Genomic DNA, 14,641 nt, shown 5'->3' on the forward strand with positions numbered 1-14,641 from the left:
GTGGGATACCAGGTGGGGGGGCGTGTCACTGGCTCTATCATGCATTTAAGGCCATGGGACTGGATGGACTCATGCAGGAGGACAAATCAGGATAGGGAAATAAATATGATAAATTGATTACATTTCCTTTCTCAGACAACTCTTTGTTTTTACTAGTTATTAATTGCCCTGTTTTTCTCATTTGCTTAATTTTCTATGTACTTTCATGAATTCATCCTCAAACTCTCTCACAAAACTAAAAACCCCTCTTTCTTGGTTATTGATATTAGTGGCTTTCTGAGAAAGAGCAAAGGGAAGGTAGTTTTTAAATTTTTTGTTTGAGAACTTTATTTAGTCTCAGACTGCTATGGATGGTGTGGATCCTAGGTTGAAGATCGTTTTCACCCTGATGTTGGAAGGCACTATCTTCTGCTGCTTTGGTTCTTCCTTCAGCACCCTGCATGGTTTGTTTCCTCTGAGTTCCTTTCTCCATTTTGCTTTAGCACCTTGTCTTTCACGTTTAAACTTTCCCTGGAGGTCTTTGACTCTATTTTTATTTAAGAGTGCAGTACTAACTGCTGATGGAAAACTCTGTGGGTGGTGGGTAGGGTGAGTTGATTACTGGTTTCACTATCAGTTTATAGAGAAGGGACCATTGGTTTCTCTGGGAAAACCCTATACACTATCTGTAGATCCTATCTCTTGGGCAGGCCATTTTCCATGGTATGGTAGATAAAATAATGGTACCCCAAATTGTGGCCCCATCTCCAAGGCCCGTGTATATGTGACCTCAATGGTGAAAGGGACTTTGCAGATATAATTAATTAAGGATCTTGAGATTATTCTGGATTGTCTGGGTGGGCTTAATAAATCCTTAAAAGAGGGATTGAGAGAGAGAGAGAGGGTGATGTGATGGAGCAGCGAGAGTGATTTGAAGGTAGTAGCTGGCTGTCTTTGAAGATGGAGGAGGAGCCACAGCCAGGATGTGCAGATGGCCTCTGGAGCCTGAAAAAGGCAAGGAAACAGATTCTGTTCTACAGCTCCCAGAAAGAACTCAGCCCTGCTGATCCATTTTAGACTTCAGACCTCCCAAACTGTAAGAGAATGAATTTGCGTTGTTTGAAGCCACTAAGTTTGCAGTCATTTGTTATTGCAGCCACAGGAATCCAACCCACTCAGTAAAGAACCTTCCTACCTTCTGCCCAGGGAGCTGGGGGGTCTCTCTGCTCTGACCAGTGTATGCTTTCACTTTTTCTCCTTTTCCACATGGCACCTCATTCCTTAACCCAAGTTGGTTTGTTTTACGTTGGGGAATACTAAGCATTTGTCATTTGTCTGGTGTTTACCAGTGTGGTGAATTTGTGCTGGGCTCTGAGTTTGCTAAGGAGTGTGAAATATGGAGGCTCACTTTTCCACTTTGGTGCCCACCCTCTAGAGGCGGAATAGGATTCGGTTTGAGCTCAGAGACTCTGGAGCCGAATACTTGGGTTCAAAGTCCTCTTTTGTTGCCTCTGGGTTTTGTGACAAGCCAGTCAGTCCTTTCCCACCTCAGTTGCCTCAGCTGTAAGAGGAGGGAGATGATTGAAACACCCCAACACCTGGCCCCTAGTGAGGGCGGCCTGCCTATAAGTCTTGACTGGTTTTTAATCACATTATTATGATCACATATTACATATTATCACATGTTGTTATACGCCTGGCATTATGCTGTCTTTCACCGGCTTTATCTCATTTAATCTTCATGGTAACTCTATTGGTTGATTTAGTGAATTCTTTCCCTAGGAGGAGTTCTCTGGAATGGGAAGTCCTAGGTTAGTGTTGTAGCTGGGAAGGGGGAGGGGGTGGTTGTGCTCTTAATGCAGGGTTGTGGGGGCCTTTAATTAGCACACAGGTCAGATAAGGGCAGGCTGGTCTCAGATCACCAGGGATCCAAGGCCCAAGGGCCAGGGATTCCAGGGTGGGGATGTGACTACTGGAGACAGTTTGCATGAGCGGGGCTTAACAGAAGGCTTTTGAGCGAGCTTCAAGGGGCCCCTGCTACTTTCCCTTTCTACTCCATGCAGGCCTGTTCTTCTTCACCCAGACAAGATGCTCCAGCCCTTGCTGGTGGAATCCTTTTTAGGAGGTGGATGATGGGGCAGGGCACAGCTGAAGCTTGGGTGGGGCATTCTTGGGAAGTTACTTGGGAAGCTTGCTTGGCAAAAGCTGGGCTGGGAGGGGGCCCAGAGTAGGCGGGGCTGGAGCTTGTATGTTAGTGGGGGCAGATGGAGCCTGGGGCATGGCTGAAATGGAGGGGCCTGCTGGGGTGGGTGCTGGGTTTGGGGCGGGGCTTGGGGGGGGGGTGCGTCAGGGCTGTGCCCTACTGACAGGGTCAGGCTTGCTCAGAGTCCTGATTTGTGTTTCTCTCCCAGTGACCAAGTTTTGTTTGTGCTGGACAAACAGCCTGGAGGAGAGGCAGCCTTGAGTCACTCAGAGAACTGAACACTCTGCAGGGTGGTCACTGTGCCAGGACACTCTGTGTGCCTCTTCCGTGGGATCAGAGATGCTTATCCATACCCACTGCAGGGTCTTGGGGCTCTTGTAAGAGGCCCTTTCTTTCCTTCTTCCCACTCCTTCATCACTTGCTTGAGAAGGGAGAGGAGTTTGAGGTGGGAAGAAGGCTTGATGAGATGACAGGCCATTTCTCTTTTTCTCTCTGTGTTTCTGTCTTCCTCATGCTCCTGGCTCTGCCCCAGTCACACTGTAGTGAGCCAGGTCTGGAAAAGGCAAATGTTCCCTTTGGCACAAAAGAGGTGAGAGGAACCTCTGCGGGGAGGGGACCTTGGCAGCAGAGCGGCCTAGAGGGGAGGTTGTGTGCTATCATCATAGTTGTTCCTGTCATCTTGGCCTCCATTGGTTGTATTGACCTTTCCTGGTCATCCTGGTGCCCCTGGCCATCCTGACTGCTCCCTATTTACTCTCCCTGAGTGAGAAGGGCCTGGGCTCTCCAAGTTTGAAGCGGAATTCCTCAGTGAAAGATGGAGTACAGCCCTGACACAGAAAATGAAACATAGGTGATGCAAGAGCCAAATAAGTCATGGCCTTGTTTGAGAGAAGAGCTCAGCCTCTGGGAGCCTGCAAGTCGCTCTGGGCTGACATCTTTTAACTAACCATAGGTGGCTGTGGGACCGGAGGGAGAGGGACTGGGATAGCTTGCTTAGACAGGGCTGGGCTGTATGTTTAACCCACCATGGGCCTCTTGCTGGAAGGACTCAGGTTTCCACCTTTGGGATAGTGCTTCTCAGTGCCTGGTGATGACGGATGGATGCAGAACCTGTGTGTCCTTTCCACATAGAAGACTGGTAGAGGAGGGAGGTGATTGTCCCCCTTATACAGATAAGAAGACAGCTCAGAGAGGGTGCAAGATGGGCCCAATAGCACCCAGGACAGTGGTAATGGAGCCAGGGTTGAAGCCAGAGCCAGTCCCTTCCCTCCATCACTGTAACAACTTAGTGAGGGCTGAGCCTTCCCACCTGCCCACCTGTACAACTCTTTAGGACTGACTCCTGAGTGGGATGGGGGATTCAGGACACAGGCCTACTCACTGTAGTGGTGGGTTTCATTTTCAAAGGTGCAACTCAACCCAATTCTCAATTGTTTACAAGTGATAGATCCAACAGATAAGAATACTGAAATATCATCCAGCTCCTCAGGATGATATAACACTCCTAAATTTGTATGCTCCTAATAACATAGTCTCAAAATAGATAAAGCAAAGTAGCAGCTCATGCATGGACTTATTTTTTTTATTCTGGAAGTCAAAACAAAATGTTTTTTTTTTCCGATGCAAACACACGAGGGTTTATTTACAAGTTCGAGCTTGGGTCCAAGTATACCCGACACAGTGGAGCAGGGACTTGGACCCAAAATGTTTTTTTAAAGATTTTATTTATCCATTCATGGAGAAACACAGAGAGAGAGAGAGAGAGAGGCAGAAACACAGGCAGAAGGAGAAGCAGGCTCCTCCCAGGGAGCCCGGCATGGGACTCGATCCTGGATCTCAGGATCATGACCTGAGCTGAAGGCAGACACTCAACCGCTGAGCCACCCAGGTGCCCCATCATTCTGGAAGTCAAAACAAAATTTTTTGGACAGATTTTAGTCTTTGCCATCAGCCTTCAGTGAGGCTGAAAAGTGTCAGACCCTCCTCTTGGGGAGTTTGTCCTATAGAGGGAAGAAAAATATCACAGAGACATGAAATAGCTGGAGACTAGTGGCTGGTACCAGTTGTGCAGGGTGTGGGTTGTGTACTGAAGACATACTCACACTCACAGATGCACACAAACAGGTAGACACACTCATTACTCTCTCTTATTGACACAGTCACACGTGTGCCCACATGAACAATGCTCCCAGTCAGATGTGGGAGAGGACTCTTATGAGGTATTTCATTTGAGGGGGGCCCTCTTGGAGGTGACTGTGGACTTGAGCCACCTGGGTTACCACTCTGCCTCACTGCTGTGGCTCTCTCCCCTTCTCTTGTCTGGACCCCCAAGGAATGCCTGTGAGTGGGAATTCCACAAACATGTCCTGGGCCCCTCTCTGCCAGGCACCGTCCTAGGCCTGGAGCACAGCAGTAATCAAAATGGACATGGCCCCTGCCTTCTTGGTGAATGTGTGAACATGCAATCTATCAGTCAGGGGAACACACCAGGGAAATGAAGCAGGGCAGGAGGGTTGAGAGGTGTATGTGTGTGTGTATTGCATTGTTTTATGTCAGGTGATCAGGAGAGGCCTCTGTGAAGAGGTGATATTTGAACAGTGACCTGTGCAAAGTAAGGGAGAGAGCTCTGTGCACAGCTAGGGAAGGGCATTCCGGGCAGAGGGCACAGCAACTGCAAAGGCCCTGAGGTGGATACTCAGTGGCCTGGAGTAAGTGGGTGAAGGTGGGGCAGGGACACCCTGCAGACTTCTGGCATGACTGCCAGGAATCTGTGCAGAAGGAGGTGGGAAAGGGCCCTCAGGAGAGTGTGAAGGGAGTCAGGATGCATGTGCATCCTGCAAGCAGGCAGTGTTACTCTCACTGGGCAGGCACGTGTTATATGCCTGCTACATGTGTGGTCTGTGGAGGGTTGGATTGCATCTCCTGGGGGGGCACTGACCCAGCAGGGTGGCAGTCACTTGGGGGGCTATGCCCACTCCAGCTCCCTGGTCTGGTATGTGGGCCTCTGTGTGAACAGGGTTGGTGCAGAGACTCATGGTCCTGAGGGGTCATGTGGCCCTGAAAGCTCCCTCCCCGCCAGTACCCTGGAACCCTGGCCAGGTGTCCTAGAAATGCTGCTCTGATCAGGTCTGTCTCCCTGGCTGCCTTCTGCCACCTGCCCGCCCTGCACCACTTAGCTGGTGACTCTGCCCCCACCCCCTCTCTTGCCCGCTGCCCACAGCCCCACACAGACCTCTGCCGGCACCGTCTGTGCTGTTCACATGGCTGGGCACAGGCTGCCCACTCCAGCTCATCACCATGCTGGCATTCAGCAGCTGCACGTGGGTAAGGCACCGAGTCCCTGAGTACTGAACATCTCCTTACCAGTTGATAACTTGCTCCCGCCTTGCCCCCACTAGTTCACCCCCCACCATTTCCCTGGTTGCTCGTCTTCTTGCCCAGGACCTGCAGGACCTGTCTTTCAATGATTCAGCATCTGAAGGGTTGGCACCTGACAGCCGAAGTTCCAACACCTGCCCAAGGCTGTAGAATGTCTGTCTAATGGCTGAACACCCACACCTGACTGGTGCCAAGAGTTTTTATATGACCGTGCCTGGGTAGCTTGTCCCCCCTCTTCTGCGTCCCGCCCTCACTCTCGGGACTTGGCTCACACTAGCTCTTTGCCAGTTAAGTGGCCACTGGATGCTCAGAGTCCGGAAAGGGCAGTAGCCGAGCAGGGAGCTGTGGGGAAGAGCTGGGAAGGGTTGGTGACAATGGGCGGCCCCGGGGCAGAGGCGTCAGGAGGCCCTGCTCTCAGACTCGGACCTGGTTCCCGCAGAGGGAGGATGTCTTCCTCCCCTCCAGCATAGGCTCCTCCCGCAGCACCTGGTGGAGCACAGCCCCCAGGGGCACATGCAGGCTTGGGCTGCCCTGACTGCCCATCATGAGGCAGATGATGGGCTTGGCACCGCTGCTCACAGCCAAGGAGAGGCACGCCAATTGGTGAACAGAGCCTTTGTCTCCCCGGGCTGATGGAGGAACCAGTAGATGCTGAGGGGCAGGATGCAGACGAACACCAGGATGGCCAGGATGACCATGTATAGTTGCATGGGCTGCCACTGTCAGGAGCTTCTTTGAGGCTGGATGAAGAAGACCACCCAGGACAGGACCACGAAAGTCATGAAGCTGCCCAGTGTGAAGATGTGGAAGATGGTGTCCACCGTGGAGCCCTGCCACAGGTGGGGGCTTCTGAGCCAGCAGAAGTACAGGGCCAGCATGGTGAGTGGGGGGGACTGCAGCCAGAGCCTGGCCCACATCGGGGCCAACAGGTGTGGGAACGGGTGCCCATGCTTGGTACCAGGTTGGGACAAGGACCGAGAGGCTGGGCTGATTGCGGATGGCCACCAGTAGGCTCAGGTTTGTGACACATGCTGGTATCTGACATGCTTCACTGCCAGGCAGCCCAGATGGTTCCGAGGGGGGTCCGAGGAACAAACGTGTGTGGGCTGGTTTACGACCTGCCAAAGCAGGGCATCCCTCCTGGGAGTTTGCACCTTCTCGCCTCAGGCAATGACAAACAGCATTCTGTGCTCTTAGCGGCTCCTACACTGAAGATCCTTCTGGAATGTTGCTGGATTTCTGACCACTGCCCTCCTGATCCTAGGCTGGGAGGTAGGGTGTCCTCCTTGTGAGGGAGCCCACACCCAAAAAGAAGCCCCCACTCAGTAACAGACTCCCCTCTGCCTTCTGTCTCGATGGAGCCCCATGCTCAGGACATGGGCGTGGAGTCATGCAGCCGGTGCAGCAGAGCTACCAGCTGCTCGGCCACTGAGTCAGGACGCCATCCATCGGCTGAGGCTCACTGATAAAGTCAGGCATCCAGGCAGTCATGTATCCATGCTCAGAGGCTGCTGGCATCTTGCAGTGAGGCATGGAGAACGGCCCTTGGGCAGCCAGGGTGGCGGGGAGCCTGGCCCTGCTGGCTATCCCCCAGGCGGTGGGAGCAGGCCGGGGAGCAGGGTGCTGGGTGCTTAGAGGGAATGAGTGTTCATTCTGTTGGGTTGGGGGGATGATGGGGTAGTGCCTACAAAAAGAAGTCTTCAAATTAGGAGTGAAATGATCCTGGGATTTGCTTTAGAACATTCTAGAAGAAAGGAAAAGGAGCATGTGGGAGAGATGAGATGAGAACAGCAGAGTGGTGACAGCTGTGGCACCAGACAGGATAAGAAGGCTCGGCACACTCCTCTCTCTGCTGGTGTGTGTGGTTTTTAACGTCTGTCATAAAAATGTGACAGAGAGAGGGACAGAGCGGTGGAGTTCCAGAGGGCGGCCGGGGTGGGCAAGGTGTCCCCATCGCCTTGTGGGTCTGTGCAGGGAAGCCGGTAGAAATGCCTGTTCTCTCCTTTCAGTTTTCAGGGGGATCGGTGGGGGACCCCGTGGTCGGGCTTTCATCTCGGATTTACAAATTTCCCCGGCTCATGTGTTTCATTTGGCACTTGAATTGGTCAATGGGACCCCCTCAGACATTCCTGTCGCTCTCATGTGTGGCATAAACTTTATGTGCTGAATTAGGGGAACTTTTTTTTTTTATATATATACAAAATAGCCCCATCCTGCGAATCAAAAGCCTTGGTCTTTAAAAAATCACCTTTGCTGGAGAGCCGACTTCAAAACTCATCGAAGAAGTGAGTGCTGTTTTTGTGTTTTGGGCCTCTCCCTCAGGGACAGGGCTCCAGGCCAGGGTGCCCAGGGGAGCTCAGGGGGACATTTCCGGCCATCAGCTGGCACGGTGGCCTGACTGTCATCTTCCTGGGCCTGGGGGTGCCCTGTGACAGTGACAAGCCCTTGGAGGGCCCTGGCCCTGGTGGTCACAGATGAGAATGGGCCCTGCAGAGCCCCAGAATGACAGGCCCCGTGGGCCAGTGAACCTGGAAGGCCGGTGAGCACAATGAGGGTGGGCTTCCTGGTGCCCTCACGAACCACTGTGTCACCTGGCACTAAACATCGTTGCTTCCAGAGGGTGGGAGCGCAGGGTGGTGGGGACAAAGGCACCACAGGGCCAGGCCTCCTGGGTTTGGACCCTGGCCCTGCTCCTTAACCTCGTGTCCCTGCAGGAAGTCATACAACCCCTCCCACCTCAGTTCCCTCATCTGTGACTCAGGGCAGTAAGAGTCCCGAATTGGGGGCTGACAGAAGGATTGGGCTTGTTAGCCAGGCTCGAGTGTGGTGCCCGGCACACGGTATCAGGTGTTACTGTCACTGGATCTGTGGGGCAGACTACGTAAAGAGGATTACGTGGAGAACAGAGCCAAAGGCCCCGTGGCAGGTGGTGGGAGGGCAGGGGGAGACAGGACCCCTGGAGCTGCCGCCCCGAGTCCCCGGCGCCTGTCACGCTGTCCAATTGGACTTCACTTACAAACACAAATTCAGAGACGATATTGTTTCAAGAAGGCAGCTGCAGGCATGAGACCCCATGCCCAGGCCTGGCTGAGTGCAGGCCCGGATCCACCAGCCTGGTCGCATGCCTGTGATCCCCTCCCCCAGCCGGCGTCCAGGGCCCTGGGGGGCCCCCCTGCATCTCGGCTGCTGCTGCGATGTCACTGAGTTTCAGGCTGCGGCCCCTCAAGGCTCCATGCCCTCTGATCCTCAGGGAGATGAGTCACTAGGGGATGGGGGAGGACTGGGGGAGGAAGTTAGGGAAGGAATTTCCTTGGAAGAAGTGGCTCCTGCTGGTGCATTCCTGCACCTTTGGGGCCAATGGGGGTGGACAGGGAGGGGCAGGCTTTAGTGCTAAGCTGGTGAGGGGCTGGGGAGAACCGTTGGAAGAGCTTTGGAATGTGATCCCAGAGGAGGCCTTAGTGTGACTCAAGCCAGGGGACCCATAGGGTGAGGAAAAGGCGGCCTGAGGCTTTGGCAGTGAGCCAGGGGTGGCATGTGTCTCCGTGGCCCAGATGTAGACCTCTGGGGGACATCCCTTTCTCCTCTTCCCACTTCTGGGGGCTCCAGGCGTGCCTTGGTTTGTGGCCGCATCTCCGCAGCCTCTGCCCCTCCTCCCTGCGTCTCTCTCCTTATGTCTCTCATAAGGACACCTGTCTGGACTCAGGACAGTCTCATCTGAGATCCTTCACTTGACTCCATTGGCAAAGATCCTTGTTCTGTGTTCGCAGGGACCAGGGCTTAGGACTTGGACAGGCCTTTTGGGGGCACCATCCGATCCAGGTATCCCACCGCACTGAGCATCACCCCTGATAAAGGAGGGGCTGCTTTACCCTCTGATCCGTGAGATGCGCCAGTGAGCTACACTGAGGCCGGATCCCGCTGCCCCAGCCGACGGCTCCTGGACCAGCCGGGCCAGGAGCACAGCCCTCACCCTGCACTTGTCACAGGGATGGTCCCGTATTTAAGCGGGAAATGCCTCATGTGGCAGCCGTGGCCCCCCGAGAGCACCGTCAGTGGTGCAGAGCCTCACACATGGGCTCACGGAGGGGGTTCAGTGGCGGAGTTAAGAGGGACACAGATTGTAGGTCACCTGCTGGGAGACCCCCCCACTCCTGGCCCTGAGGCTGGCTGTGAAGGAATGTTCTGGGCCTCCCACCCATGCTGGGCCGGGAAGCTGGCTTCATGCCTCCCCACCCGCTTTCCAATGTAAACAGCCGCCTTGGGAGAGCCTGTGGGCTGGAAGGAGCTTGATCTCCTTGTCTGTTGTTTGCACTAGTGAAGCAGCAGAGGCGACAAGAACAAAAATGGCCTGAAATCAGCTTTTTTTTTTTTTTCATTAATCAGTTTTTCCCACCTACTTTTTTTTCCCACTGAAGTAGATGAAGAAAAAGATTCACTCTCCATTTGCCTTCTTCCTTTGAACAAAGAGAAGCTTATCTCAAGCTGTGTCCTTGAGATAGAAATATTAGCCTGAGGACGGGCCACGCATGACAGTGGTCCACAATCTGCTTGGGTCCCTCCTGCACGCAGGCGGTGTAGGCTGGTGGGTCCACAGGGGTGCTGTGAGTGTTGTCCCCGTGGGCAGAAGGGAAGGGGACACTAGGGGGGGCACCCGGGGATGAGCGAGTGGCTGAGTGCTGAGTTGAAGCTAGGCCTGCGGTGTGTTCTGAACCCTTGTGTGCCCCTGCCTCCTGCTCCGTGTCCTCTCCCTGTGCTGGCCGCAGTGTCCTGCCCTGGGGCGACAGTGCCCAGCCACCCACGACCTGGAAGCTGGGGCCTCAGCTGCTGCCCATTGCTGCTCCCTATGCAGGGCTGGCCTGGGGAGTGGTCTCCTGATGCTCCTGGAAGTCCTCTCCCTGGGATCAGGGTCCTTGTCCTCCCAGAAGCAGGAAGAGGGGTGCAAGGTACAAATGTGCGTGTAGTCGGGAGGCCCAGGGAGGCGGGTCTGCCCCGAGCAGCAGCCCCATCAGCTCCTGTCGGTGGACAGTCCTTGGGGTGGGGTGGCGTAGGCACGATCATGGCCCCCAACAATGTCCAGGCCTGTTAGGGGCTGAATCCTGTCCCCCACAAATAATATATGATGGGGTCCTAACGCTCAGAACCTCCGAATGTGACCCTATTTGGAAATAAAGTCTTTGCAGATGTGACCAAGTGAAGATGAGATCATGACGGGGGTCCCTGATAAGTGTGGCCGGTGTCCTTATACAAACGAGAGATTTGGACTTACACTCGCAGCAAAGGAAGACGACGGGCTGCGTCTACAAGCCGAGGAACATGGGAGCTTGTACGCAGACCCTGGAAGCTGGGGGGGAGGGGGGGGTCTGGGACGGCTCCCTTCTTGGTGCCGCGTGGGGAGCGTGGTCCTGCCGACACCCGCACTTCAGACTTCTGGCCTCCAGAACCGTGAGGCAGTACGTTTCAGCTTTTTAAGCCACAGTTTATTGTACTTTGTTATGCAGCCCTAGGAAGCTGACGTGGTGTCCTATGTCTCAGGACCCATGAACATCCCTTACATGACAGAAGGGACTTTGCAGGGGTGAATAAATGAAGACCCATGGGAGGGGCGATGGTCCGGGTGGACCCTGACTGTAATCACAGGGATCCTTAGGAGAGGGAAGCAGGAGGGTCAGAGTCCGGGAGATGTGGGGACAGAGCAGAGGTTGGAGCGACGCAGGGCCACCAGCCAGGGGATGCAGGCACCTCTAGAAGCTGGAAAAGACAAGGCAGTGGATTCTCCGCTAGAGCCTCCCAAGGAACACAGCCTTTGGTGTCAGCCCTGAAGACCCATTTCTCACTTCTAAGAACCGTAAAATAATAGATTTGCATAGTTTTAAGCCACTGAATGTGTGGTCCTGTGTTACAGTAGCCACAGGAAACTAATAGTGTTCAAAATCCTGATATCACTGGCCCTGTCAATGATCGAGAACCTTGAAGGCTGTGGGTATGAATTCTCCTGATCTGGTCTGCAGCTGGAGAAGGGGCGGGAGCAGGGAGGGTGGGAAGCATGCCGACACCAGGAGGCGGTAAAGGCGGGGTGGCCAGCATCGAGGGGGACACAGTTGGAGAAGGAAGAGCTGGAACTTTAGGTAGTGCTCCAGGTAACCCCAGTCACTGTAGGGAAATCTGTTTCTTTTTCCTGCTCAGAACCAATTCCCTCTTCCTCTGAGAAGACCACCTGGCTTTCCCCTTATCTCTGTGTTTCAGGTGGGTTCGTGATTTCGCATTTGCCCCAGCCAAGCCATAGTGTAGTCCACCTCCTAACCAAGTCACTGTTTCAGAAATGGGCATGTGGTGCAAATCAGTCCAGTCCAATCTTCCGTCTGGGGCACGGGGACAGGGTTTGGTTTTCTGCAGACTAGGAGGCTGGAGGTACTGGTGGCATTTTATCCTCGCAGGCATGAAGCCGGCCTGAAAAGGAGTTGACAAAGGAATCAAAGATGAGAGATGAGAACAGATTCCAGACCACCGCAAGATCCCGCTATGCCGGAAGTGAGACCTTGCCCTGCACGTCTTCATTGGGTGCTACTTAACCTCTGGAAAGCGGTGTGCCTCATCTCATGGACACGGTTTCTGTCACTTGCAAATGACAGAGTCCCAGCCACACCTGCCCCCTGAATATATGCGGTGGGTGCTACATGTGGCAAACCCAGCGTACGGGCTGAGCAGGCTCTGCGTCACCCCACTGCCTGGCCAGACATTGCAATCCTTGCTGCGAGGTGGCCTGTCATTGTGCAAACTCTGTTCTGTGTAAACTCTGAATATTATGCTCACATGATGTTTAACTGAGTTTGCTCAAGCCGCCATAACTAATGCTATAGGTGGGGCTCACATAACAGGACTCACGGTCCCCCCGTCCTGGAGGCTGGAAGACTGAGGTCCAGGCGTGGGCAGGCAGGTCCTCCTGGGGCCTCTCTGCGTGTATGTGGACAGCCGTGCTCTCCCTAGGGCTTCACAGGGTCGTCCCTCTATGTGTGTCTGTGTTCTGATCCCCTCTCCTTACAAGGACCCCAGTCACATGGGATCAGGGCCTCCCTGGTGACCTCGTGTTATCTTGATCACCTCTTTGAAGGCCCTAGCTCAAAATACAGCCCCTTTACGAAGTACTGGGGTTAGGACTTCAACATAGGAATTTGGGGGACACAATGCAGCCCATATCAGAGCCTTGGAAAAATGGGTAGGAAAGGTCAGAATTTCAGAGGCTTCTGGGCATTCCCAGTAATGTCCTCTAAGACTCAAACCTGAATCCCGGAAGCTGAACTCTCTAAAAGTAGTAGGAATAATAAAGCTGTGTGGAGAGAGAGGTCCTTTTGCCTCTTTGGGGTCAGCAGTTCAAAGGGGCTGAGAGTCAGGTGACCTGAGCCTGCAGGGGGCAGTGAACCCCTGCTTCAAGTCCCCGCAGGGGCAGGGGTCCTACCATCCGATCTGGGGAGGCCCCCCCAGTGCACAATTCCTGCCTGAGGAGCTGGACGTTATCTCAGCTGTAAGGGCCATGCATGTCCTCAGCTGTGACCTGGGCTCCCCCCAACACTGCGCCCCAACCCAAAATAGCGAATGGGGAGCCTGATGCAGGCCGGGGAGCTGGGGAGCCGAGGAGCTGGGGAGCCGGGGAGGGGAGAGGAGGGGCTTCACTCTGCAGTGTCAGTCCCAGGGCCGAGACTTGGCTTTGCTTTGAATCCAAGGAGTTGATGGAATGTGCATCCTCCACGAGGCAACCCCACTTTTAAGGGAGTTGGCAGCACATCACATCCCAGGCCTGGGTGGCCAGGAGCGGTGTGCTGTCACCAAGACGAGAGCTGCAGGTGTTTCTTAGTGGGGAATTCCATTCCGGCCGCGCAGCTGGTGTAGCTCTCTCCGGACTGAGACAGTCAGCATATCCCATCTCTTCGGCTACGGGATTGGTTTGGGAGGAGGCGCATGACTCTATTTCAGGAAGGCCAGAATCTAATTTATCCAATGAGAGGCAGCCCTGGTAGTTTGATGGAAACACTTTCCATTGGGGGGAGGGCCTCTCCTCCTGGTATGAAACAGGCAGAATGGAAGTCTGAGAAGTGAGACCTGTTAGGCCAGCAAGGGGGAGAGCGGGAGGAGAGTCAGGTTCACAGTCGCTGTCAAGGTCCCGAGGACACCTGGATCCACCCGTGCCTGAAGCCATGTTTTTTTTCAAGTTTTTCCAAAAGCCACTAAATTCCTTTTCCCTTTATCTAGTTCAGCTTCGGTTTTGTTCACGCAGCCTTAAGTATCTTTACTTACACAGTTTCTTGGAAGACAAGTGGAAGAGCCTGTTGAGGTTCTGGGGTTGAGATAGTCCTAATCAACCCCATCTGACTTATGGAGAAAGAAAGAAACAGAAAGACACAGTTTAAAAGCCTGTCAGGGAACCGCTGAGTTACTGGCGCCTGGAGAGCAGGCTGGGAGAGCAGATGGAGGGTGGGGCTCTAGATTCCTTTTTTATGGGGTCTTCTGGGCCCTTCCACCTACATCAAGCTGAGGGCCGTCTGTCATCTGGGCCCCTGGCCTGGGTGAGTGTCAGGGTGGTGTTAGGAGGCGCCCCAGCCTCAGGACCACAGGCAGCCTCGGGTGCAGATGTGGGGGGGTGGCGTCCACTTCCTATAGACACAGGCCTAGGGACACATTCCACTGGGTGTTAAGTAACTTTGCACCCTCCTTTGTTAAGCGCTCCCCAAAACCCATCCCCATACAAATCATCCCGATGTTGACAAATAGAACTGAATTCCTGCTTTTCTCTCCACCCACCCTGGCTCAGGTGGGGAGCTGATTGATCCCAGGCAGAGGTGACTGTGTAGGTGGAGCAGGGGGATTACAGTTTCCTGTAACAGAGCTTCCTCGGAGCAGGGGCAGCTCGCCACAGCGTTGGCAGGAGAAGCCCGTGGGCACTGGTTTCACAAAGTTTGGCTTTTCAGGGTCAGGACCAGCTCTTTGGCTTTTGGAACCCTCTTGATACCTCGTTTCCTACGGTCAAATGAGCAGCCTCTTGTGAGCAATGCGTGGCTCACAGTAAGCGCCTGTTGGTGCTTGTTGAAC

At 54.0% G+C, this 14,641-nt stretch overlaps 1 long non-coding RNA gene across 1 annotated transcript; it reads left to right on the forward strand.

The window, feature by feature from the left end:
* Positions 1–2,423: 2,423 nt before the first annotated feature.
* On the forward strand, positions 2,424–11,575 carry LOC144292444 (uncharacterized). Its single transcript, XR_013359839.1, has 3 exons — positions 2,424–6,439; positions 7,767–7,845; positions 9,328–11,575. It is a non-coding gene; the product is annotated as an uncharacterized LOC144292444 (long non-coding RNA).
* The last annotated feature ends 3,066 nt before the right edge of the window (positions 11,576–14,641 follow it).

The sequence above is a fragment of the Canis aureus genome, chromosome 21 (assembly GCF_053574225.1).
Source record: "Canis aureus isolate CA01 chromosome 21, VMU_Caureus_v.1.0, whole genome shotgun sequence".
NCBI classification, from domain to species: Eukaryota; Metazoa; Chordata; class Mammalia; order Carnivora; family Canidae; genus Canis; species Canis aureus.